This window comes from Eptatretus burgeri, chromosome 12, assembly GCF_056783735.1.
Source record: "Eptatretus burgeri isolate ZD-2024b chromosome 12, Ebu_testis_v1, whole genome shotgun sequence".
NCBI lineage: Eukaryota > Metazoa > Chordata > Myxini > Myxiniformes > Myxinidae > Eptatretus > Eptatretus burgeri.
Genome location: NC_140972.1, coordinates 44332393 through 44358414, shown reverse-complemented (window position 1 = coordinate 44358414; position 26022 = coordinate 44332393). Strand labels below are relative to the sequence as shown.

Sequence of the window (26022 nt, the reverse complement as noted above, 5' to 3'; positions counted from 1 at the left end):
GCTCAGGGAGGACGGAAAACCAACTGAACATTTTGAGGTATGTTTGGACGTTTTCGGAATTTTATCGTCATTTTATGAGTGTTTTAAGAAATCGCGGCCCTGAGCGTCATGCCTGGAATAGTTGTAGGCCGTAACGGTTCGGGGCCCCTTCAGCGACCAAAATTGCTTCTTCCACCTTTATAACCGATACCGCCGGACGCCTGACGTTATAACCTGCACGATGGTGTGTGTGTGTTGAATTTGTGTGACTTTGTGTTGTCGAGTTATGAGCGAATAAAGGTCTTCGCGCCGCTGGCCTATTCGATTAACGTTAGGCCTTACGGCTGTGATGCAGTTTCACTCTACCGGCTCTCACGAACGAACGGAAAGATATTTTGGAATTCGGTTTTCAGTTTTTGCAGTCGGTAGCCATCGGCTAAATCCCAACGTAGAAAACCAGGTGAAAATCGGAGGATTTTTGGTATTTTGGCGACTAAAGCAGCTTTGGGTACTTTGAGAACAGGAAATCAAATGCGCTGATTGATTCCCTTTAGCGGCGGTTAATGTAAATAATTTTTTCATCGGTACTTGGAGGTTGTGGTGAATTGAAGGTCGTGACGTGTGATCACATGTTGCACGGCTCGAGCACGGAATAGATAAAGCTGAGGTTCGGCTCGGTCGGGGGTGATTGTCCCAGGGGCATTGTCGTTTACGGCGGCGGTTCACTTGGTGCTCGTTGAATGGTGAGAATTGAGAGTATATCGGACTCCGTGCTTATACTGATTTATTTTGCGGTGATTAGTTGCATGTGTATACCTTACTGCTTATGTACTCCTTGCTGCGCCTGTATTCCCTGGTGTGCCCGTAGAAGTGGCTTCAATCAAATGGAATAAAGCCTACACTCTGAAGGTTCTTCTCTCGTTTTCATTTCAATTTATTCCATTTGGTTTTCTCGGCTCTCTCAACCAACGATGGACAAGATCTACAAACCAGAGAGGTTCGACGCAGACCCAAACGCGACTGACTCAGAAATGAAATGGTCGCATTGGTTCCGTTCCTTCTCACACTATCTGACCATCATCGAAGAGGGAGCCGACAAATTGGCCGCCCTTGTGAATCATGTCTCGCCCAGCGTATACAGGCTCTTCTCGGAGTGTGATACCTACGAAGCAGCGATCGACGTGCTGCAGGCACTCTACGTGAAGCACAAGAACGAGGTGTACATACGACATCTTCTCAACACACGCAAGCAAGCAGCCGGGGAGACAATCGATCAGTTCCTGCAAGCTCTGAAACAGCTGGGAAAAGACGGCAGCTTCCGGGACGTAAACGCCGAGGAACACCGAAATGAAGCGACCCGGGAGGCATTTATCCAAGGACTCAGATCAGCCCACATACGGCAACGCTTACTAGAGAAAGCACAACCCACTCTTGAAAAGGTAGTCGATCAGGCTCGAGCGATGGATACGGCTCAGCAGCAATCTGAGTCATTTGGGACACCGATGCTGCTAATGAACGCCGCTACAGTGGAAACTCAAGGAACCCCACTGGCACAGACACAGCCAGACATAGGGGATGGAGAAACACCCGAGGAGTCGGATACCCAGACCTCGTCAAACTCCTCAGCAACTACTCCGGTTGGTAAATGCTTCTTTTGTGGGTACAAAAGACACCGCCGCCACAAATGCCCCGCCAGAGATGCCACATGCATGAATTGTGACAAGAAAGGGCATTATGCCAGGGTATGTAAATCTACTCTAAGGAGAAATAAACCCACTTCTGCGGCTCTCTACTCACAAAAGAAACTAACTGCGGCCTCACCGGGGAATCTATCCAAGGCTATCATCAACATACGAATTAACGGGCATATGGCTGAGGCTCTGATTGATACCGGTAGCTCTGAAAGTTTCGTCAACAGCTCGCTAGTGAAGGGCAGGAAATGGAAGATCCACCTGACAGACAATACGGTATGCATGGCCGCCACATCACTACAGTCCCGCGTACGAGGGTACTGCAATGTTGAATTGGACGTAAAAGGGTACACGCATCGGGATGTAAGGGTACTGGTGCTTCGTGATTTATGCGCAGACGTAATTCTGGGTCATAATGTCCTGAAGCAGCACACGAGCGTCGAAATACCCTTTGGAGGAAGCAAACCTCGTCTAATTTTAAATGCTTTGACCACCGCAGAGGTAACGTCCCCCCAGCTGTTTGCTAACTTGTCGCCGGTCTGTAAACCGATAGCGATAAAATCGTGGCGATATACTACTGCTGATATGAACTTCATCACTTCAGAGACCAAGCGATTACTGGAAGAAGGAATTATAGAACCGAGCGATTCGCCATGGCGCGCACAGGTGTTGGTCACCGCCAATCAGAATCATAATAAACGAATGGTTGTCGATTATTCCCAAACGGTCAATCGTTTCACCCAACTCGATGCCTACCCTTTGCCGCGCATAGACGAGATGGTCGAACGCGTGGCCAATTATAAGATATTCAGCACCATCGATTTGCGAAGCGCCTATCATCAAATTCCCATCCGAGAGGAAGACAAACCTTACACCGCATTCCAAGCAGGTAGACGCCTCTACCAATTCAGGAGGATTCCGTTCGGTGTCACGAATGGAGTAGCTTGCTTCCAATGGGTTATGGACGACATCATCTCAGATGAAAACCTCAAAGACACTTTTGTTTACGTGGACAATGTCACAGTGTGCGGTAGGGATCAGGGGGAACATGATATGAATCTGGACAGATTCTTGAGCATTGCTAGAAAATATAATCTGACCCTCAACTACGAGAAATGCGTATTCTCGGCAAGGTCAATTGACCTTCTCGGTTACACGATAGCCGACGGCACGATTAAGCCAGATCCTGAACGATTGCGCCCACTTCGTGAGCTACCCCCACCTCAGGACCTGCAGACAATGCGCCGGGTGATCGGCATGTTCGCTTACTATGCAAGATGGATTTCCCAATACTCCGAGAAAATACATCCCCTAGTGCATTGCAAAAACTTTCCACCAGATGCCGCTGTTGTAAAAGCTTTCCACAGCCTCAAAGATGATATCAGTAATTCCGTGGTATTATCGATCGATAACTCGGTGCCCTTTGTGGTGGAAACAGATGCTTCTGATCACGCGATAGCTGCTACGCTTAATCAGTCTGGGCGACCCGTCGCGTTCTTCTCGAGAACTCTCTCTGGAAGCGAGCAGAGACACTCGGCAATAGAGAAGGAAGCATACGCCATTGTCGAAGCCCTACGTAAATGGAGGCATTATTTACTGGGAAACCATTTCACGCTCGTTACGGACCAATGATCCGTGGCATTCATGTTTGATGGGAAAAATAACGGGAAAATTAAGAATGAAAAAATTATGAGATGGCGCATAGACCTAGCCTGCTATAGTTACGACATTGTTTACCGGCCCGGGAGGGAAAACCCTGCTGCAGACACCTTCTCTCGGGTCTACTGTTCGGCGACAATCAGTCAGGCTTTGCAAGACCTCCATGTGTCTCTGTGCCACCCGGGGGTAACCAGAATGGCACATTTCGTACGCAGACAGAACCTGCCCTATTCTATTGAAGATATTAAACAAATGAATGCTTCATGCCCTGTTTGTGCTGAACTAAAACCCAGATTCTATGGCGCGGCTTCTGGCAGATTAATCAAGGCCACTTCTCCCTTCGAGAGACTAAACATCGACTTCAAAGGGCCCCTGCTGACCGAGACAGACAGCAGATACATATTCACTGTTGTTGATGAGTATTCAAGGTTCCCTTTCGCATTTCCGTGCTCGGATATGACCTCGGGCACTGTCGTGAAATGTCTGTCTGACCTCTTCGCTATGTTTGGGAAACCTTCGTACATACATTCAGACAGAGGGCCGTGTTTCATGTCGGCCGGGATAAAACAATTCCTATTAGAGCACGGCATAGCAACTAGTCGAACGACGGGTTACAACCCACAGGGTAATGGGCAGGTGGAACGATATAATGGAGTTGTTTGGAAAGCCGTAACTCTGGCGCTGAAATCGAGAGGACTGGGCCCCGAGCGGTGGGAGGTTACCCTTCTCGACGCTCTGAATTCCATACGCTCTTTGCTCTGCACGTCCACCAATGCAACTCCTCACGAACGAATGTTTACTCACCGGCGGCGTTATGTTGACGGCCAATCGGTGCCCAACTGGCTGACCCATCCCGGAACAGTGTTCATGAAACGCCCGGTACGACAAAGCAAGTATGAACCCCTGGTGGAAGAGGTCGAACTCATCGATACTAATCCAGAGTATGCTCATGTCAGGCTCCCGGATGGCAGGGAGACCACTGTGTCGGTTCGCCATTTGTCTCCCTCAGGTACTCCTCCCGCAGGTACACCACCATCTGGCACACCTCCCTCTGACATCCCCTCCCCAGGTGTTCCCCCCCCAGGGACTCCACCCGAGAATGGTGGCGACGGAGCTGCCGCGTTCCACCCGAGAGCGATCGGGGAGTCATCCCCGGCACGAGTCGAGGCTCACCAAGAGGATCGGAAGCCTCCCTCAAGTGAAACCTCCATTTACTCCCGGAGAGGTCGACGGATAATACCCCCTCGCCGACTCAATCTGTAAAGGGGATTATCGGCATCCTCGATGCTCATGCTCCTATATGCTCGTTACATAATATATCGATGCTCATGACCATGCTCCTACAACTCAAAATAATCCTCACTGTTTGGCATGTATGCTTCTGTAGTTTAGATAGTTCGCGTTGCTTGAAATGTATACTCCTATAGCGCTGAAGTAATCATGGTGCGTTAGTTGGGCCTCTAGTTACATTTTAAAGACGGGGAAAATGTGGTGAATTGAAGGTCGTGACGTGTGATCACATGTTGCACGGCTCGAGCACGGAATAGATAAAGCTGAGGTTCGGCTCGGTCGGGGGTGATTGTCCCAGGGGCATTGTCGTTTACGGCGGCGGTTCACTTGGTGCTCATTGAATGGTGAGAATTGAGAGTATATCGGACTCCGGGCTTATACTGATTTATTTTGCGGTGATTAGTTGCACGTGTATACCTTACTGCTTATGTACTCCTTGCTGCACCTGTATTCCCTGGTGTGCCCGTAGAAGCGGCTTCAATCAAATGGAATAAAGCCGACACTGAAGATTCTTTTCTCGCTTTCATTTCAGAGGTAGGTGAGGTATAGACCTACGAAACGAGGGGTATCATTCGGTTGTCGGACTTGTGGTGATTAAATTACAGAAAAAAACGATTGTTGGCGGGCCGCGTACATTTCGGCGCCTCACCGTCGAAGGGAACGAAAAATGTTCAATCTGTTTTCGGATTTATCAGTATCTATCGGGTGGTCATGAGATTACCTCGAAAATCCGATTAAAAACGGCTTATGTTTCGCAGTTTAGCCGCGGCTTGCATTTCGTACTGGGAAAAACAACATTCCGGAAGGAATTTCTCTTCCACCATCATCCGAATAATTTTTCCGTCGGCACGAGGACATAGAGGAAGGATAGACAGACAAAATATAATAAGGAGTTCCACGAAGCTCTGTGACTCATAATGATGAAATTAGAGATTTTAAAGGCAGCGGTGGAAATAAATGCAAATTCACTCCAACGGCTCTGACGAACGAACGGAAAGTTATTTTTGAATTCTGTTTTCGGATTATACAGTATATATATATATATATATATATATATATATATATATATATATATATATATATATATATATATATATATATATATATATATATATATATATATATATGTATGTGTTTCAGGTCCAGGCAATAATATTGTCAGTTAGCTGTGAACTATTGATTGGGCCAAGTGTGCTATTGCCTTCCCTTGAGTTTGGCTTAGGCCTATGCCTCATCCTCATAGTGTTATTGTTCATACCATAGTTCATTATTTTAAAAAAAAAAAAAACTTATCCAATTTCGTGCTTGACTTCAATGCTGAAGACTCGTGCACTTGAACCTGATGATTACATGCAAACTAGCCGCACAAAGCTCTCTTGGAAGTGTCAACATGGGGGGTTCTGACACCTGATGCATTCAGACTATTCCAGTCTCTAACGGTTCCATCGGCGTGCAAAAACGAGAGACTTCCCTCCTGTGGATTAATATTGATCGGAAGAGAAAAATCCACCACAAGAAAACGTGTGTGCGTGTTTGTGTGTGGGTCTAGTAATGAACAGAACACAATGCTGTGATCACACTGTATCTCCTTGTTCCTTCTAGATGAGAACTCCTGGCTAGCCTTGTGGACTGAGTCAGGCTATGGAATTTAAAAACCGGCATCCTTGGTTAGAATGGAGGGACAGAAAGTTGGGTAAATATCAGCCAACATACAAATCTGCAGTATATACAATTGGAATTCATAAAGTTGATTTCTACGTGCAAATGGCAGGATAGTTAATTCATGGTCATCTTAAAGGTGCAGTAATTTCAGACTTTTACACCATTAAATTACTAAATGGTATGTTAAATATCAATAGTTGTCAGATAATTCGACCTATTGAAAGAGTGGAACATTTGTCTCCTTTCCTCTCCTTGTCATGAATTGGTTAGCCATGGTGTGAAGATTGTAAACTGTTCATTAAATACTTTTGAGTAGATGTTGGCCTTGTTCAGCACTAGGTGCTATTGCTAATATAGATACAAAAAGGACAACTTGTATAATGATGTTAATTAGCCATGTTTTTATTTACTTCCAGGTTGTGCTATTTGTAGCACTACAAAATCAACTGGCATCTACACAGAAAAAAAAAAGTGTCCATATCTGAGGAGTGGGTTTCCTTTAAGATCCAGTCCTCAGGCTCAAATGGAAACAAACAGCCCTGGCCTCCTTGAGGAACAAGATTTGACGACATCAGATGTCCAGGGTACACGGAATGACTCAGGAGCTCACTGAAAGGGGTGGACAGGATTTACTTGGAAATGTGGTGAGAGCTGTGTCAGAGACTGTTCGCTGAGACAGATGCTGTATTCAGGACAGCATACTACCTTGCTAAGATGAACCAACCTTTCACTGACAATGACAATCTCATTGAGCTTCAGGGAAAAAATGGTGTCGGCATGGGCACTAGTCTGCACTCAAGGTACAGTTCCACAAAAATCGTAGAACACATAGCAAAAGAGATGCAGAAGAAAATTGTTAACAGCATTGTGTCTTCTTCGAGCAAGTTGTCTGGTCTCATTGACGAGGCTACATCTCTCAGCCACAAATCTGCCATGACTGTCAATGTGAAAGCCTCTATAGATGGAGCGACTCTGGAATTTGTGTTTCTGGAGCTGGTTGAGCGAGAAAGCCAAAAGGCAGAGGGTATAGAGGAAGCCCTATTGAGCTGTTTGGATGCTGAAGGCTTCAAAAGAACTTGATCTCATTTGTTTCTGATGGAGCCAGTGTCATGTTAGGCAAGAATTCTAGTGTGGCAACCAGGTTGCACTGCAAGGTACCCTAACCACTTCACATGGCACTGCATGAACCACCGTTTGGAACTGGCTGTATCTGATGCTGTGCATGAGGTTCAGTCAATCAACCACTTCAAAGCATTCATGGAGAAGATCCACAATCTCTACAGTCAGTCCAATAAAAATTCACGGGAACTTCTGGAAGCAGCACTAGAAGTGGGCTCACGAGTCAAGAAAATTGGCAGAGTTTTAAATACGCGATGGGTGGCCAGCAGCTTCCGTGCTGTTAAGGCTGTGTGGAGATCATATGAAGCACTCAACAGTAACTTTGAAAATGCTGCGGGAGACCAAACGAGAAACAGCAAAGAGAGGCAAACTTACAGAGGTCTGGCACATCGTATGCAAAGCAAGGAATTTCTGTGTGACCTTGGACTCGTGTACGATGTACTGTCTGAACTTGCAAACCTGTCTCAGCAACTCCAGGCCCATTCAATCACACTATTGGGAGCAGAACAGCTTCTGAAGCGCACCATCCGATTGCTGGCGTCATTCAAAGACTGTCCAGGAGAGATGTCGGAGGTGGCATTAAAAGCAAAGGCTTCGGGACATTTTGGATCGGTTTCCCTGGAGTCAAATGGAAAGCTCACATCAATCAATGCAAAGCAATTCCTACAAAGTCTGATTAACAATATGGAGAAGTGCCTCTCATTTGAAAGTGAAATGCCTCTTGATCTCAGCATTCTGGACACAAGCAACTGGCCATCAACACCTGGCATATGGTATGGTGAGTCACGAATGAAACGACTGTGCAGGCTGTTCAATCTTTTTGAAGACCAAGCAGTTGATCTTATGAGAGATTTCCTTGAGCACACACACAGTGAGCCTGAAAGCCTAAAACCTCTCATACGATGCATGCAGACCATCCCTTGCAGCACGGCTGAGTGTGAAAGGGGTTTCAGTCTAATGAACAATGTATGCACGGACAAGATATCTACATTGTTGTTGTCCAATGTAACTAATTTGATGATGATCAGCATAAATGGGCCCCCTGTAAGTCTTTTTGCGCCAAGGAAGTACGTCACAACATTGTTGAGAAGCCATCGCTCTGCCACACAAGCAAGGAGGCAAAGCACACCTCAGATGCCTGAGTACAAACGTATTTGGAAAGTTTTGTAGACTACCAGGCAAGTTACCCCACCCACCCCCTTCTTACCTCCCCCCACCCCCATGAAGATTATGCGAAGCAATAGTCCCTTGCTCTTCTTGATCCTTATTTTGAATATGAATAGACGTTGATTTTTCAAGATCACTGACTGGCATTTTATCTTTCAACTAATTACAAATATAATGTTAATATTTTTGTAACCTTAATTTATATTACTTTCACAATCCATCCCTTCTTGGCTTCATAGATGTATGACTATATACATTACACCTTAGGCCTTAGTTATTTTATAACTTGGTTTACGCAGTTCTTCAGCTAAAATGTAGGGTCGGTAGGTCGAAATATAAATATAATTTCAATTTTTAGAAATTATGTTTTATGATTTTTTTTTCAGATGTTCCATGGAAAAGACAAGGGTAGTTGGGGGGATAAATATAAATCCCGGACCAGGAGGATCAAAGAAAACATTGAAGATGGAAAACCATTCAAATGCAGGATGCCCATGTTCACTGTATCATCTGATGTGAAAAACAATAGAGAAGGATTAAAACTTGTTTTTACAATATAGTCTGGCATGTTTTACTTAAAGGAACCTGTTGGATCATCAAACAAATGGAAACAATGCTGAGAAAATTACTGTCCAAGTCGTAGATGTGTGTGTGCACACCAGTGCATAGTGCTGGATATGATTTTAAAAAGGTGTCTACTCGGAGTCAACACGCTCAAAACGGTCAATCAGAGCCATAACCAGCTTAGTTTTCAGTGGGCATCTGATCGTACGGTCTCCCCATCCCCATGAGCACATCAATGGCTGATTTCTGGTCCGTTGAAGGCTGAATGTCAGCATCTCGCAGGGAAACTGACGTACTTGGCACCAAAATCTTTCAATATGAACAGCGGTGTACAACTTTCGATGGAAACAAAATCGGCACGATTGAGAGTAGCCTGCGAATCATCCCTGCTGCTGCACTGAATTGATGCAATAGTTTGGCCAGAATATTCATTGTCAAGATGTTGCGTGATTAAATCACCAATACAGTCACTCGAATTTATACCGCTGACATACTTCTTAACAACTCATGGCTCGCAGATTTCCTCTCCTGACGCACCGTGTGGCCCTAAATGGAGTTCTTTCATCCCCTCTTCCTGTCCAGGCTGGAGTTCCTCAAGGTAGCGTTCTGGGCCCTGTTCTTTTTCTGGTTTTCATCAATGATCTCTCTGACTCTCTGGAAAATCCTCTATATCTGTTTGCTGATGAATCCACCCTCTGCCATAACATCGGTTATCCCTCAGCCCAGCAAGCAGCAGCTTCTTCGCTCACTGCAGATCTGGATAAAATCACAAACTGGTCCAACACACGGATCATGTCTTTCAATCCAGACAAATCTCACACTCTCACTATGTCTCTTTGAAACGACCGTTTAGAAAATCCCCCCCATCCACTTTCTCAACAATCCTCTGGAAGAAGTCCTTTCTTTCAAGCTTCTGGGTCTAACTATTGGCCATGACCTTTCCTGGGAAAGCCACATTTCAAACCTCGCCTCCAAAGTCAGTCGCCGACTGGGAATCCTCCATCATGCAAAGTCCTTCCTTGGCCCACCTGAGCTCCTGACCACCTACAAAGCTTTTGTCCGCAGCCTGATGGACTACTGCTCTCCCATCTGGGCTGGTGCTCCTGCCTCCCACCTTTCTCAGCTTCACGATGTAGAAACCAAGGCATTTTGGATCATTGGCATCTCCCACAATGAGGTTGAGTCTTTGGGCCTCTCACTCTCTCACCGCAGGTTGGTCGGTGGTCTTTCTGTCTTCTACCGTCTGCTCTCCAGCATCGCCCCCCCCAGCTCTCTCTGCGATTTGTCCCCACCACATTTCCGCAGAGCGCTCAAGGTCCGCCAACAACCCCCTTCTGGAAAAACTACCTAAACCTCTTATAATCCCCCTTTCCAAATCCTCGATCTTTTCTACCCCCGATAATCCACCCAAGCCCACCTCCTTCAAATTCCCTGCTTTCCTTCCTGAAAGTCCGTGTAATGTCCATCTTCTATTTCCCATGTTCCCCGTCCCATCCCTCTCCCTTTCACAGATCTCCAAATGTCTCAGTTCCCCACTGTTTTGTCCTTCCCACTCCCTCCTCTCTTGTCTCATGTCCCCCATGATGTGCGTTGTGTGTTAGCTCTCACACGAGCCTCGACAAGGTATACAAAAAAAAAGAAGCAATCACTTTCGCCCCAGAAACCACAATCGATCTGAACCACGCAGGCCACTGCTCAGACGCCATGACCGAAGACGACTGCGCAGCTCGGTTAAAGGTGACTCGGCATTTTGGCGTGCGCGCACGAAATTGTATTTTGAAAATAAATACCGACGTTTACATTTCTAGGTTTGAAACTTTTCCACCTTTGGTGGAAAATGTATGAATATAAAAGGCTAAAAATGTGTTTTATATTTATATTTCATTTCAGCAAATATACCGCCGGCGGATCCGTAAACCAAGTTATAAAGGTTATACAAAGTTATATACCAAGTTATACAAAGGCCTTCCTCGAATTTTTAATATTGATATTTTGAAACTCTGCATGTTTGCATACAATTGATGTTGTGCCCTTTTTATGGACTTTTTAATAGAAGATGATTTTAATATATGTGTCATATAGTGTTATATATTTTTTTACTTTGTAAAACTTACCGCAATTCGGTCTTTAACTGTAATGGCAAGTGAATGAACAAATGAATGGTTTGGAAGACAAGTGAACATACTGTTTTAATTCGTATCCTCCAGCCATGCAAAATCACTAGGGATCACTAAACGGTAGAAAATCAGTCCAAAGCGTTTAAATCTTCCCAGCTGTGAATGTCATTAGCTGTTATAGTCTGTGTTGCTATAATTTGTTGATAACACATACCCAGTCTTGTCGAATGTTCTCAATTGTGTGTGGATGAATGTAGTGTATGTGCCGTGGTGCTTATGGGGTGTCGCTCCGGCACAGATGTGGCGAAGGTGGGGAGGGATTCGGGGATCATCACAGTATACTCACTACAAAAACCTAGACTACACCACTGGCATACATCAGTTGCAGCGAACACTGAGCAACATCAGTCGTTTCGTCCAACTGGATGGCAAATATAGGAGAAGTTAATTCTTGGTCGAGAACTTGATCTTTGATGTCTTGAGACATTTCATCGATCCTTCCCTTGACGGTATCGTTTGATAGAGAGATTTGGGAAAGCTTGTTTGCACTATCCTTCCCCCAGAACGAGCTCTGCTGCACGCAGTACACTTGATTTTATGAGAGTCTCTCCGATGTTATGGCTCTTTTTGCTCTTTGCAATCAACATGGTGATCTTGTAGGAAGCCTCAACAACCTTTGAAGTCTGTTGCCAAAATGCTCCCCACTGCTGTCCATCTTAGCTTGCTTCAAGGACTGCCTTTTTGCTTCAAAGAATGCCTTGGGTTTGGCAGCTAGAGCAGGATGCATTGTCTTCAAGTGGCGTTCCATTGTGTGGGCTATCATTGCTCAGTCTTGGAGCATGTTACGCACTGGGGTACCTCTGCGTCACCCTTTTGGAGGGACACAAATCCAAATCGAATATATTCCTCAAGATGCTTCTGCTTTTTTGCACTCATTGCGAATGATTTAGTTTGAAATGGGTACTGCAAATCTGTGAAAATTTTTTTTTAATATTAAAATTGAAATATAAATTTTAATATTAAATTTAAATAAATTTTTTAAATTCATTTTAATACAGAAAATGGTCGGCCTAGTCGCGAATAGAGAACGAAAATTATGAAAGGCGATACTTTGGGTTTTTTAAATTTTCATCACGATATAATGCAAACACTTGTTAAGAGAATTCCAAAAATAATTAGAGAAATTCCTACTTTTTTCTCCAGGCTCGCGCCCCTCTGGAAATTACTCACGCCCCCCAAGTTAAGAGCCAATGATTTACACAGTGGGAGGTGTTTTGAATTTCGATGTTTGGAGCGTCCGCTCCAGGTCTCGACTTCTGCGTCGAAGTTTCAGGTAGCATTGGCGGTGAAGAAGTGGATGTAATTAAGGAATCTATATTCGTTGTTATCCCCCCCCCCCCCCCGGAGGGAGGGAGTGGGATATTGTAATCGGCCGGTTTGTTTGTCTGTTTGTTTGTCTGTCTGTCTGTTAGAAACTTTACAGCAAAACGGCTTTAGCAAACACTATCAAATTTAATCCACAGGTGGGCAATGAACCTTGGACGACCCCATTAACTTTTGGGTCCAATTGGATCAAAGGTCAAGGTCACGAAAAGATCAAAATCGTTTTTCGCTCATAACTTTGTCAAAAATGATCTGATTTACTTCAAACTAAGCTTATATTGAACCTTATTCTATTTGTCACTTATAATCCTACCCATTCCTATAGTGAAAAATGCATATTTATGAAGATCGGTAGGGTCCGGAATTTTGGGGGTCATGGTCATCGGTCAAAATTGCATATTTCCATTATAAATCAAAAAAGGTTAGGAATATGCGTGTTTACTATGGAAGACATATATCAAGTCCTTTATTGGCTTTCATTTGACACCATGACCTTTGACCTTACGTGGCCTTGAAAGGTCAAAATCATTCGGTCATAAACAACCCTAACAAATCGGTCATAAATGGTTTAATTGACTTCAAACTAAGACTAAAATATTCCTTAGTCTATTTCTTATAATCAACATTCAGGTTAAGGATGTATCAAATTTAGATTTGATCCCCAAAATAACTTTATGCCTTAACTGTGTGGGATTTGTTGTGCCTGGCACCACTTGTTTGTTCTTTTTTCTCTCTTTGTAAATCATTCAATAGCATTGGCAGTGAATGAGAGAATCTATATTCTTTATTTGATTTTTTTTTTGTTTTTTTTTGTTCATGTTGCAAATCGCTCATTGGTATAGGCGGTGAAGAAGAGGAGTTAAATGATGAATCTCGATACATTATTTGTTCTTATTTCTCGATTTTTCAGATCGTTCAAGAGGAGGTAATTAATCCTTACTATAATTCATGGACTCGTGTTTGTTTGTGTGTTTGTGTGTTTGTTCATTTGTCACGCTCCTAAAGTTCTGGGCCGATTACATCCAGACTTCCCACGTAGGATCATCATGGCCCAATTGATATCAGGGTGTTTTTATCTTTGCCGGTGGTCTTGGAGGAAGGGGGTGAAGGTTGGGGGCGGGGGGAATGCAAATATGCCTGGTGTTGACTTAATGGTCAGGGTGGTGGGCTTGGGATCCTCGGATCTGAGTTCAAATCTCACTTGGCTGTTGAATTAATACCAGGTGGGGTTGACTCTGCCTGTCATCCTTCCGTGGTCGGCACAATGAGTGCTAGCTTGCTGGTATCCTGTGTCGGAGTGGTAACCCGTCCAGGAATGTGCGCAATAGCCAAGGAGACTGTTTAGGCAGCACCAACGCTCTGCACAGAGTGTGGTCCCAATCGATGGATGCATTCCATTTGTAACCACAGGATTTCTGTGTCAATAATGCAAAAAACAAATGTCTTCACCAGTTTTCACTCTTCCATGGGCCTCAACTTTACATTTTTTTTTGTTGTTTTGCTAATTAAACTAGGGGAAGAAGAGGAGTAGATTGAGATGAATTAGAAGAACATGTCGGATGTTCCTGATGGTGAGATAAGGAAAATGAAGCATTTTAACATATTATTAAAACCTTTTAAAAAGAAGAAGCACATTATTTCAATTAGCGGGGGGGTGTTAGTTTAAGATGAGTTGAGAATGTAAAGAATGAACGAAGGAAGGACATGCAAGCAGAATGAGTTCACAATTTTTTGGAGTTGAAAATATTTTTTGAAGCGAAGAGGGGGAAATACAATTAAGTTGAGAACACATGACAAACTAGGACAACACTGGGTGGAGCACATACCTCCACCGGGCTGAACAGTTTACACTCTGTATCCCACTGATTTGCTGGATCTCCATCCAAACCATTTCCTGCTTGTCACACACCAAAATCGAATTGGCTTGTTCCTGTCACCGACCCAACTCATCCACCAAGTTTCATCCGAATCCGTCCATAACTTTTTCAAATATGCTACATATCGTTTTTGGCCCCATTTCTCAATGGTGAAGAATCACTTGAAAAATGAAAAAAAAAAAAAACCCTCATATCCAGAACCGGATGTCAGAGCAGAGACAGAATGGGCATACTCACGAGCTGAGGCCTTGGGGGGGGGGCTATGCCAGACACTAACAAGGACACAGATTGGATAATACACCCTCACAAGGTACAGCAAAATACAGAAAATTGGACAAAAGCACAACTAACAGTACAGGGATGAAACTATAACAGGAAGACACAGTGGATGGTATCCAGAAATTTATCAAGGAGGCACGTGTGAAGCCCTTTTGGAGTTTTTGTTCAAGTCTTGTTGATGATGGACTATGTTTGGATATTTGTATAAACGACATCGTTCAGGTTAACAATGAGCAGGCCTGCTGACTCGCCCCACTTTATTACCTCCGGCACCAAAGGTGGACAAAGGTTAAGGTTGTGGGTGGATTGCGATGAAACTTGGTTGACAGGATGGGTGTGTGAATGACAAGGACAAATTGATTCGATTTTGGTGAAGATCCGAATCCAGATCCAGATACTAGAAATATTTATTTATTTATTTATTTTTAAGTGATTCTTCACCATTGTCAGAGACAGAGACTTTTCGGTCCTTTTGTTATAAAGATTATAAAAGTGCACATGCATGTGTTTTGTATGTACAAATTTACAATTCAAAGAAAAAGAAAAGGGAACTCTAAGCATAAGATAGAGGGGGTTGGGGGGGGGTGGGTGGAAGAAAGGACCATTAAGAAGAAAATAAAGATAACATTGTGGTACCATAAATCATATTACAAAATAATTATAAATTTGTTTTCTTGAATTTCACAATTTCGTCCAACACACCAGGTATCAATAAATTTTTTCAAGTTAATTTGTATTTTGAGCGAAATTAAAAACCAAAGCACTGAAAATAAACCATGATGTTACATTTTTCCATTCGCTTGCCACCCAGCTTCGCCTTCCGTGCCGAATACACAGCAAGCTTTGCAGTGGCTATTAAAAAATTAAATAATTTAATGTAAATGCACGTTCATGTTTTCCAGGAAAACCAAATACACAAGCTTTCAAAGAAAATGTAACATGCACTTTATGAGAAGCGTGGTTTAACCAATGAAACAACTGCTAGTCTTTCACTATTAATGAAACCATGAAACAAGTCTTCCTTTTCTGGACAAAGAGGGCAACAACCAGAAATAAGAGAAAACCATTTCTATATCCCCCCCCCCGCATATAGGACTGGCATACACAGCTTCCCAAGCAGTTTGGGGGGTGAGGGGGGGGGTCCCCAAGGCCTTTCCATGGGGTAACCCCGTTTAAAAGTGGATCCCCAAGAAGTAATTTAACACAACCTATGGAGGTTTTTGCTGTTCATCATATGAAATAGGTTCAACCCCATATTCATGGGGGGCAGGTCTCCTGTTAGGTCTACCAACTTGTTTACAGATTTCCAGCCACATCCTGAGTTGTGCCGGAGATTCCACACTTTTAGAACGTTCACCGTTATGAAATGTCATCAGAATTCCCAGTTTCTCCGGATATCAGGGAAAAGTGGATTGAAAAATAACGGCTCGTGTGCTAACAATTTTACACCAAAAGTATCTGCCTGGTGGCTTACTCAGGGGCTTTGCCAGACATTCAGGAGGCTCTGATTAAAAAAAAAAAAAGGTAGAAGCGATGTATCAATCTGTTTGTTTGTTTGTTTGTCTGTGAAGAGGACATGTCAAAAAGGTTCTGGATGGATTCGGACGAACATGGTGGACATATTTTGTGCGTGCGTGCGTGTGTGACAAGGAAGAATTGATTCAGTTTTGGTGAAGATCCGGATCCAGATAGGAGAATTTTTTAATTTTGTTAGTGATTCTTCACCATTGAGAGATGGAGCCAAAAACAATAAACAATAACATGATATTTCAAAAAAGTCGTGGATGAGTGTGTTCGGCGACAAGAACAACCCGATTTCATTTTGGTTGAGGTGCGGATCCAGATCCGGCCTATCAGTGGGATACAAAAGGTAAACTGTTCAGCCTGGTGGAGGTATGCGCTCTACCGAGTGACGTTCTAGTTTCTCTTGTGGCCCCAGAACCAAACAAACCCTATCTAACATGTAAAACTCATTCTTGCCATTCGCTGACTCCTTGACTGACTGACTGACATTTATGATCAGGACCTTCTGGGTGACGTAGAAAGCTGAAATTGTGCATGCCAATGGACTTCAAAGCCGATACACCGGGAAAAATCACAGAAGCATCGGAAAGCGTGTGTAAATAAAAAATTCCTGAAACAAGTACAGCCTTGGTTGTACTCACTTGCAGGTGTGCCACCCGAGCCAATGGGGAAGCATGGTTCGTTATTGCTTGCATTGTGTAAGTGTATCCCACTAGTATTTATAACGGCCCTCATAGCTCCAAGCCACCAACATGATTAATAGCAAACGTCATCATTTTAAACTTATCCTATACATTCACAAGCCACAGATATGTCCTTCCCATCAGTGTTCAGAAGCACAAAGTTTTGTTATGAGAATATGGAGAAAACAAATTAATAATTTGGTCAAAAGGTTAACATCACATAAAATCGTCAATTTTCATCCAGTTGACTTGAAATTTGAGCAGGTTTGCATATTGGGTGGTTCACCAATAAAAAGCTCGACTCGGATTGTTTTGAGGTCAAAAGGTCATGGTCACAAAATTGTCAATTTCCATCTGATTGATTTGGAAATTTGAGCAGGGTTTGCATTGTGCGTCACTGAAGCCTCTTTCTTGCTCTTGAGATAAAAAGCTAAAAATAATTAATTATTTTTCATCCTTGTTCACCGGAAGTTTCATCTGAATCCATCCATAACTCTTTGAAATATCGTGCTATCTATAATTTTTGGCCGATCTGTCACAGTGGCCCGAAAGAAGAATGGTGAAGAATCACTTTAAAAAAATTAAAATTATCTTGTCCTAATCTTCACCATAATCAAATTAATTTGACAAAACAATGTTTTCCAGGAACACATCGATGACGGACATTGGGGGGTATGTGCATGTGAGCGTGTGCGTGTGTGTGCGTACTGCGTGTGTGTGTTCATGCAGTCAGAAAATCATTAATTCATTTGCTTCCAGGTTAAGGTTCCTAGTTTGGGAAAGGGAACTATGTTTTGAGGTTATCATCATTTACAACAATCCTTTAAATTATATTGCATTTCAGGAATAGTCGAGACTGCACATTTGTGTGTGTTTGTATGTATATATCTTCTTCTTCTTCCTTCGGCTGCTCCCGTTAGGGGTCGCCACAGCGGATCATCCGTATGATCCGCATAGTGATTTGGCACATGTTTTACGCCAGATGCCCTTCCTGACGCAACCCTGGTCGCCTCTTACGACACAGGGATATGGTACACCTATTTTAACCGGGGTATACACCGGCCCAGTACACTGGTACTCATTTCGCCGACCTCGGAAGGATGACAGGCTGAGTCAACCCCTTGGTGTATTAATTCAGTGGCCCAACGGGGCTTGAACTCAGGACCTTTTGGATCCCAAGCCGCTGCCCTAACCACTGCGCCAACACCTGGCTTCGTGTGTGTGTGTGTGTGTGTGTGTGTGTGTGTGTGTGTGTGTGTGTGTGTGTGTGTGTGTGTGTGTGTGTGTGTGTGTGTGTGTGTGTGTGTGTGTGTGTGTGTGTGTGTGTGTGTGTGTGTGTGTGTGTGTGTGTGTGTGTGTGTGTGTGTATATATATATATAATATTGTTACGGCTGTGGAAATTCGCATTACACCATAAAGGGCCCTCAGGTGAGATATCTCGATAGGTCCATGTGTAGTTAGCCCAAATCCGTTGTATAGAGGGTATTTGTGATTCATCCGGGCTGCGACGCTTTGAGTTAGCCATTTTTCTGTTCTATCTTTTATTTCAAACAAACAGCATCTCAACAACCACAGCGCCAACCACACTACAACGATGCCACCTCCACCAACTACGCTACCACATCATCGCTTCTATGGCCATTCCCAAACACCACCAGTCAACACCAAATGTCGTGTTCCCGGAGCCGTTCGGCAGTGGAGGCCGAACGCGTCGATCCGCGGATCAGGAATCCTTCACGCCCACTTCTCCTCCGTCCAATGGGGAAGCGAGAGGCGGCTTGGCCCCGCCTCCAGGCGCGTGTGGGTGAATTCCATCCATGTCCGTCTATGCAAATTTTAGGATCAGGGGAGGTTCACACCCCCTTTTCCTCCGACCAATGGGCGAGCGTTGCTCCGCCCCGAGGTCATTTTGATCCGAATATTTGCATACCCGGGGTATAAAAGGGATGTACGCGGGTGGGTGAGGGCTTGTTGTTGTTGTTGTTGGTGGTTCGTTCGTCTACGAGTCCAGCTGGAGGGAGTCGAGTCGGCGCATCCTCATCCTGGGCCCTGTCACCATCTACATCGGGAGAGGGCGAGCCTTCTGCCAGGTGCCGGAATGATCAGCCCGCTGTCCCGAGACTGCGTCGGCGGGACGGAGCATCCACCATTCTCCCCTTAGAGCCCAAGCATCAACAATTTCCCCTCCCCCATAATCCGCGCTGAGATAGTGCCGGAAGCCCCATTCGTGGCGCGGAGCGGCTACATGTGCGAGTCGCAGACCACATCGGGGAAGGCTCGGATTCGAGGTTAAGGATGCGACGCTGGACGACGCAAGCAGGGTAGTCGCAACTTTCTCTTTTCCTTTGGGTTCGCGTAAATGACTGTGGGTGGCGCCTGTCCTTGAAGTAAAACTGGTTAAGTGTTGCCGTGTGTCGGGTTTAGTCGGGACATCTATTTTGCCTGTGGTTGTGTATACATGCCATTTCTTGACTTGCTTTTGCTTTATTGTACATGATGATTGTGACTGTAAATACGTGCCTTCCATGCTGGTCTGTGTGTGCAATTAAACGTGCTTGTGTGAACTTGTTCCCCGTTTCGCTGTGTCCTTTCCTTTGTTTGAATTTCCATCTTGCATCACGTAAGGGGTTCGTAGTGGGTTCAACATCCCGGAAATTAATCTGAACCGTCGAGTTCGACGATAACACCGCTCGGTTATCCCGATAGTACGGAACAGGCCGCCCAAGCGGCTCGTGTCCGGAGTCGACCTGTGGCGAGGTACGATCGCCCGGTTTACCACCCGCGTGGGTACTTAGGTAGGTCGAGTTTGGCGAACAACCCTACCCTATGCGGGTGGCCGATTGGCACGATTGTGGTGAGGTCAAAAGGCCCACCCGTGACTAGCTCTCGACGTTGGTCCGAGAGGGTCACGACAGAATTGTCCGTTCCAGTGGGCGAGGGGGCCGCCATTTGAGTCGAGTGGCCGATCGCATGCCGGCGGGCGCGAATTTGCAACAATATATATATATATATATATATATATATATATATATATATATATATATATACATATATATATATATATATATACATATATATATATAAGCCTGGTGTTGGCGTTATATATATATATATATATATATATATATATATATATATATATATATATATATATACATATATATATATATATATACATATATATATATAAGCCTGGTGTTGGCGCAGTGGTAAGGGCAGTGGCTTAGGACCCAAGAGGTCCTGAGTTCAAGCCCCGTTGGGACACTGAATTAATATATGTGTATATATATATGTATATGTGTATATATATATAATGTGTGTATATATATATATATATATATATATATATATATATATATATATATATATATATATATATATATATACATATACATATATATATATATAAACCAAGTCGAAAACACCAGGGGTTGACTCAGCCTGCCATCCTTCCGAGGTCGGCGAAATGAGTACCAGTTGTACTGGGCCCGGTGTATGCCCCGGTTAGAATAGGTGTACCATATCCCTGTGTGTCGTAAGAGGCGACCAGGGTTGCGTCAGGAAGGGCATCCGGCGTAAAAACCTATGCCAAATCATTATGCGGACAACAAAACGAATTTCCATACCGGATCGGTCGAGGCCCGGGTTACCAACGACCGCCACCGGTACCGGTGGTCAGCAGGGTACCAGTGGAAATTGTGCTACTGCTGGGCGAAGGAGGAGAAGGAGACGGGGAAGGCGAGTCCGGAGGCAGTGGGAGAGGGGGAAGGGTAGAAGTGTGGAGGTGAGAGTTGGAACTCTGAATGTTGGGACGATGACTGGCAAAGGGCGAGAGTTGGCTGATATGATGGAGAGAAGAAAGGTGGACATACTGTGTGTACAAGAGACCAAGTGGATGGGGAGTAAGGCGAGGAGCATTGGAGGTGGTTTCAAACTGTTCTACCATGGTGTGGATGGGAGGAGAAATGGTGTTGGGATAATCCTGAAGGAAGATCATGTCAAGAGGGTATTGGAGGTGAGGAGGGTGTCTGACCGAGTGATGAGTGAAGTTGGAAATTGAAGGGGTGATGATGAATGTCATCAGTGCATATGCCCCACATATGGGGTGTGAGATGGAGTATAAAGAAGATTTTCTGGAGTGAGTTAGATGAAGTGGTGGGAGAGTGTATCCAAGGATGAAAGAGTGGTGATTGGAGCAGATTTCAATGGACATGTTGGGGAAGGGAATAAAGAGGATGAGGAGGTGATGGGGAGGTACGGTCTCAACAAGAGAAATGTGGAAGGGCAAATGGTGGTAGAGTTTGCAAAAAGAATGGAAATGGCAGTGGTAAACACGTATTTCAAGAAGAAGGAGGAACACAGGGTGACATACAAGAGTGGAGGAAAGTGCACACAGGTGGATTACATCTTAAGCAGGAGATGCAACCTGAAAGAGATTAGTGACTGTAAGGTTGTGGCAGGGAGAGTGTAGCTCGACAGCATCGATTGGTGGTCTGTAGGATGACTTTAGAGGTGAGGTTGAGGAAGAGAGTGAGGGCTGAACCAAGGACCAGATGGTGGAAGCTGAAGGAGGGAAGACTGTTGCGTGAAATTTAGGGAGGAGGTGAGACAGGAGTTGGATGGTGGTAAAGATGGGTGGGATGATTGGGCAACGACAGCAGAAGTTGTGAGGGAGATAGCTAGGAAGGTACTTGGTGTGACATCTGGACAGAGGAAGGAAGATAAGGAGACTTGGTGGTGGAATGAGGAAGTACAGGAAAGTATAAGGAAGAAGGGGTTGGGCGAAAAGAAGTGGGATAGTCAGAGAGATGAAGAAAGTCGGCAGGAGTACAAGGAGTGGCGTCAAAAAGCAAAAAGAGAGGTGGCAAAGGCCAAGGAAAAGGCATATGACGAGCTGTATGAGAAGTTGGATACAAAAGAAGGGGAAAAGGATTTATACCGATTGGCAAGACAGAGGGACCGAGCTGGGAAGGATGTGCTGCAGGTTCGGGTGATAAAGGACGCAAATGGGAATGTGCTGACGACGGAGGAGAGTGTGTTGGAGAAGGTGGATGGAGTACTTTGAGGAGCTGATGAATGAAGAAAATGAGAGAGAGAGAAGGTTGGAAGAGGTGGAGATAGTGAATCTGAAGTGGGGTGGATCAGTAAGGATGAAGTGAGGACTGCTATGAAGAAGATGAAAAGTGGAAAGGCGGTTGGCCCAGATGGTATACCAGTGGAGGCATGGAAGTGCTTAGGAGAGATGGCAGTGGGGTTGTTAACCAGATTGTTTAATAAAGTCTTGGAAAGTGAGAGGATGCCGGAGGAGTGGAGATTAAGTGTACTGATTCCGATTTTCAAGAATAAGGGTGATGTGCAGAGCTGTGGAAATTACAGAGGGATAAAGTTGTTAAGCCACACCATGAAGTTGTGGGAAAGAGTAGTGGAAGCTCGGTTGAGAGGAGAGGTGACGATCTGTGAGCAGCAATATGGGTTTATGCCAGGAAAGAGCACCACTGATGCGATGTTTGCTTTGAGAATGTTGATGGAGAAGTATAGGGAAGGCCAGAAAGAGTTACATTGTGTGTTTGTGGATTTAGAGAAAGCTTATGATAGGGTGCCAAGAGAGGAGTTGTGGTATTGTATGAGGAAGTCGGGAGTGTTGGAGAAGTATGTGAGGATCGTGCAGGATATGTATGAGGACAGTGTGACAGCGGTGAGGTGTGCGGTAGGAATGACAGACCGGTTTAAGGTTAAAGTGGGATTGCACCAAGGATCGACTCTGAGCCCTTTCCTGTTTGCAATGGTGATGGACAGGTTGACGGACGAGATCAGACTGAGTCTCCATGGACCATGATGTTCGCGGATGACATCTTGATCTGTAGGGAGAGTAGGGAGCAGGCTGAATCGAGCCTCGAGAGGTGGAGGTACGCACTGGAGAGAAGGGGAATGTTAGTCAGTAGGAGTAAGACGGAGTACATGTGCGTAAATGAGAGGGAGGGTGGTGGTATGGTGCAGTTGCAAGGAGTTGGGAGGTGGGGAAGGTGGATTGGTTTAAATACTTGGGATCAACTGTTCAAAGTAACGGAGAGTGTGGGAGAGAAGTGAAAAAGAGAGTGCAGGCAGGATGGAGTGGGTGGAGAAGAGTTGCAGGAGTGATTTGTGACAGAAGGGTAGCTGCAAGAGTGAAGGGAAAGGTATACAAGACGGTAGTGAGACCAGCTATGTTGTATGGTTTGGAGGCGGTGGCACTAACAAAAAGACAGGAAGCGGAGCTGGAGGTGGCAGAGTTAAAGATGCTGCGATTCTCGTTGGGAGTGACGAGGATGGATAGGATAAGAAATGAGTGTATTAGAGGGACAGCGCAGGTAGGACGGTTTGGAGACAAAGTGAGAGAGGCGAGATTGAGATGGTTTGGACATGTGCACAGGAGGGAAACGGAGTATATCGGGAGAAGGATGTTGAAGATGGAGCGCCAGGCAGGAGGAGAAGAGGAAGGCCAAAGAAGAGGTTCATGGATGCGGTGAGGGCGGACATGCGGGTGGTTGGAGTGTCAATGGAAGATGTGGAGGATAGAGCAAAATGGAGACAGTTGGTCCGCTGTGGCGACCCCTAACGGGAGCAAGCCGAAAGAGGAAGAAGAAGAAGAGACATATATATATATATATATATATATACATATATATATATATATATATATATATATGTATATATATATATATATATATATATATATATATATATATATATATATATACGTGCACGTGTGGTCATATAGCACAACAGAACACACTCTTTGATAACTTCCCCTCCTCTCTCTGTCTGTCGCTTCCTCGATCCCCCCACCCTTCCTCATAAAGTTCAGCTCACTCCCCTCCTCTCTCTTTTTCTTGCTCCCACCCCCTCCCTCCTCTCTCTCTCCCCACCCCCTCCATGATCCACTCTCCTTTTCTGCTCTCTCTCACAACCCTCTCTCCCTTCCAACCCTCTCTTTCGCCCACCCCTCCCCCATAATTCTTTCTCCCCTCCCCTTCTCTTAGTATTCCCATCAGCTAAGTGACTGGTGGTATCTGCTTGTGCTAAATAAATATATGAAGAAACATGGAGGCAATAAAAAAGGTTTCTCTCACTTCACTTTCTGTGGTGGGGTTAATGAGAGATATTTATAGTCACTATGAGTTTGCCCTTTCACATTTTGAGCTAAATTATTAATTATTTTCTCAATATTCACATCATAAAGGTTTGTTGAAATTTGATGACAAAAGCTCAAGTGGTTAAAAAATGTTGAGAAAAGCTCATAAAAGGTTATGGCCTGGACACACACACACACACACACACACACACACACACACACACACACACACACACACACACACACACACACACACACACACACACACACACACACACACACACACACACACACACACACACACACACACACACACACACTCACACACACACACACACACACACACACACTCGATTGCAAAACCCTGTCTTCCACTGCATGGGGGTGGGGAGGAAGGTAACTAGAACAGCACTTGGTAGGGAACATACCTCCACTAGATTCACCAGTTCACGTTTTGTATCCCACGTTTTGGCCGCTGATCTGGATCAAAGGGCGGAGGAGCTCCTTGTGAGCCAACGGCCATCCATATCTAGTGCCCAACTGTGTCTGCGGACGTCCTCCTGCAGTTGGGTTACTTCTTATTAGGAGGTTGGTGGCAGGATTTGCACTCCGGCCACCGCAAAACCCTTCATTCCGCAAAACGCAAAAACGCAAAAAAATCTGAAAACCCACTCCGTGGGAGTACCTCCTGTGCAGCTTCCCTTCGCAGGGCAGCTCACCGGATGATGGGATTGGGGCAAAGCCTTCGGGAACCCCAATCTTTGATAGGAGGGAAACCACGGGGTAACATCCCTGGGTCAGATTGCGGGAGAGTGTGTCGGAGTGGTGCTGAGGTGTCGTCCACCAGACGGCGGTCTCCTTGGGTTAACCTGAGGCGGTCCCTTCGGGTGGGTGCCTGGAATGTCCTATCCCTAAGAGAGGATGATCACCTGTCTCTGTTATCATCTGAGCCCAAGCGTTTGGACATCGGGATTGCAGCTCTCTCTGAGGTTCGGAGACCGGATTGCGGCGAGATAATGGTGGGTGGTTACACCTACTATTGGTCTGGTCGCTCTGATGGTTACCATACCCAAGGAGTTGCTGTAGCTGTGTCCAATAAGCTGACCCCAATGATAATTGAGGTAACACCGGTCAACGAGCGTATTATGAGATTAAGGATTTGTCACTCCTTAGGTGTCATTTCCCTGGTCTCTGTTTATGCTCCGACTGAGGCGAGTGATCTCACTGTGAAGGATGCATTCTACGCCACACTCGAGTCTGTGGTTGATCAGTGCCCCAGACGAGATACACTTCTAGTCTTGGGGGATTTCAATGCATCGACTGGAACTGATAGGGACGGTTATGAGGTGTGTGTTGGTCCCCATGGGTCAGGAACTATGAACCAGAATAGCACTAAGTTCCTTGACTTTGCAAGAAGTCATGGACTTAGGGTGGCTGGTTCATGGTTTCAGCGCCCACAAGCTCATCGCTGGACTTGGTATTCCAACGCTGGTGTTGTGGCAAAGGAAATTGACCATGTCCTCATTGACGGTCGATGGAGGATGATCCAGAACTGCAGGGTCTACCGGAGTGCTCAGTTCCTCAATACTGACCACAGGCTTGTTGTAGCAACTCTAAAGCTGCAGCTTAAATCCTGGAGAATGGTACCATCCCAGCTGAGACTGGATGTTGCCAAGCTCAGGGATGAGAGAGTAGCTGAGGAGTTTGCGAACAGGCTGAGTGGACACTTGGGGGGTCTGGGTGCTTTGGGGGGTCCTGAAGAGTTGTGGAGCGCCTTCAAGACCACCGTCCTTGATGTTGCCGGTGGATGCCTTGGAGCTCACCGCAGGGCAAAGAAGAATTTTGTCTCTCAAGGGACACTGGATACCATTGACCAGAGTTGCAGGGCCAGGCTGAATGGCAGAGCTGAGCTGTTC

At 45.1% G+C, this 26022-nt stretch overlaps 1 protein-coding gene and 1 pseudogene across 1 annotated transcript in view; one reads left to right on the top strand and one right to left on the bottom strand.

Moving 5' to 3' along the window:
- Window positions 1-26022, bottom strand: part of HERC1 (HECT and RLD domain containing E3 ubiquitin protein ligase family member 1) — a 964782-nt gene that overhangs the window by 34542 nt on the left and 904218 nt on the right. The window lies entirely within an intron of this gene.
- On the top strand, window positions 6875-11047 carry LOC147015513 (E3 SUMO-protein ligase KIAA1586-like; annotated as a pseudogene).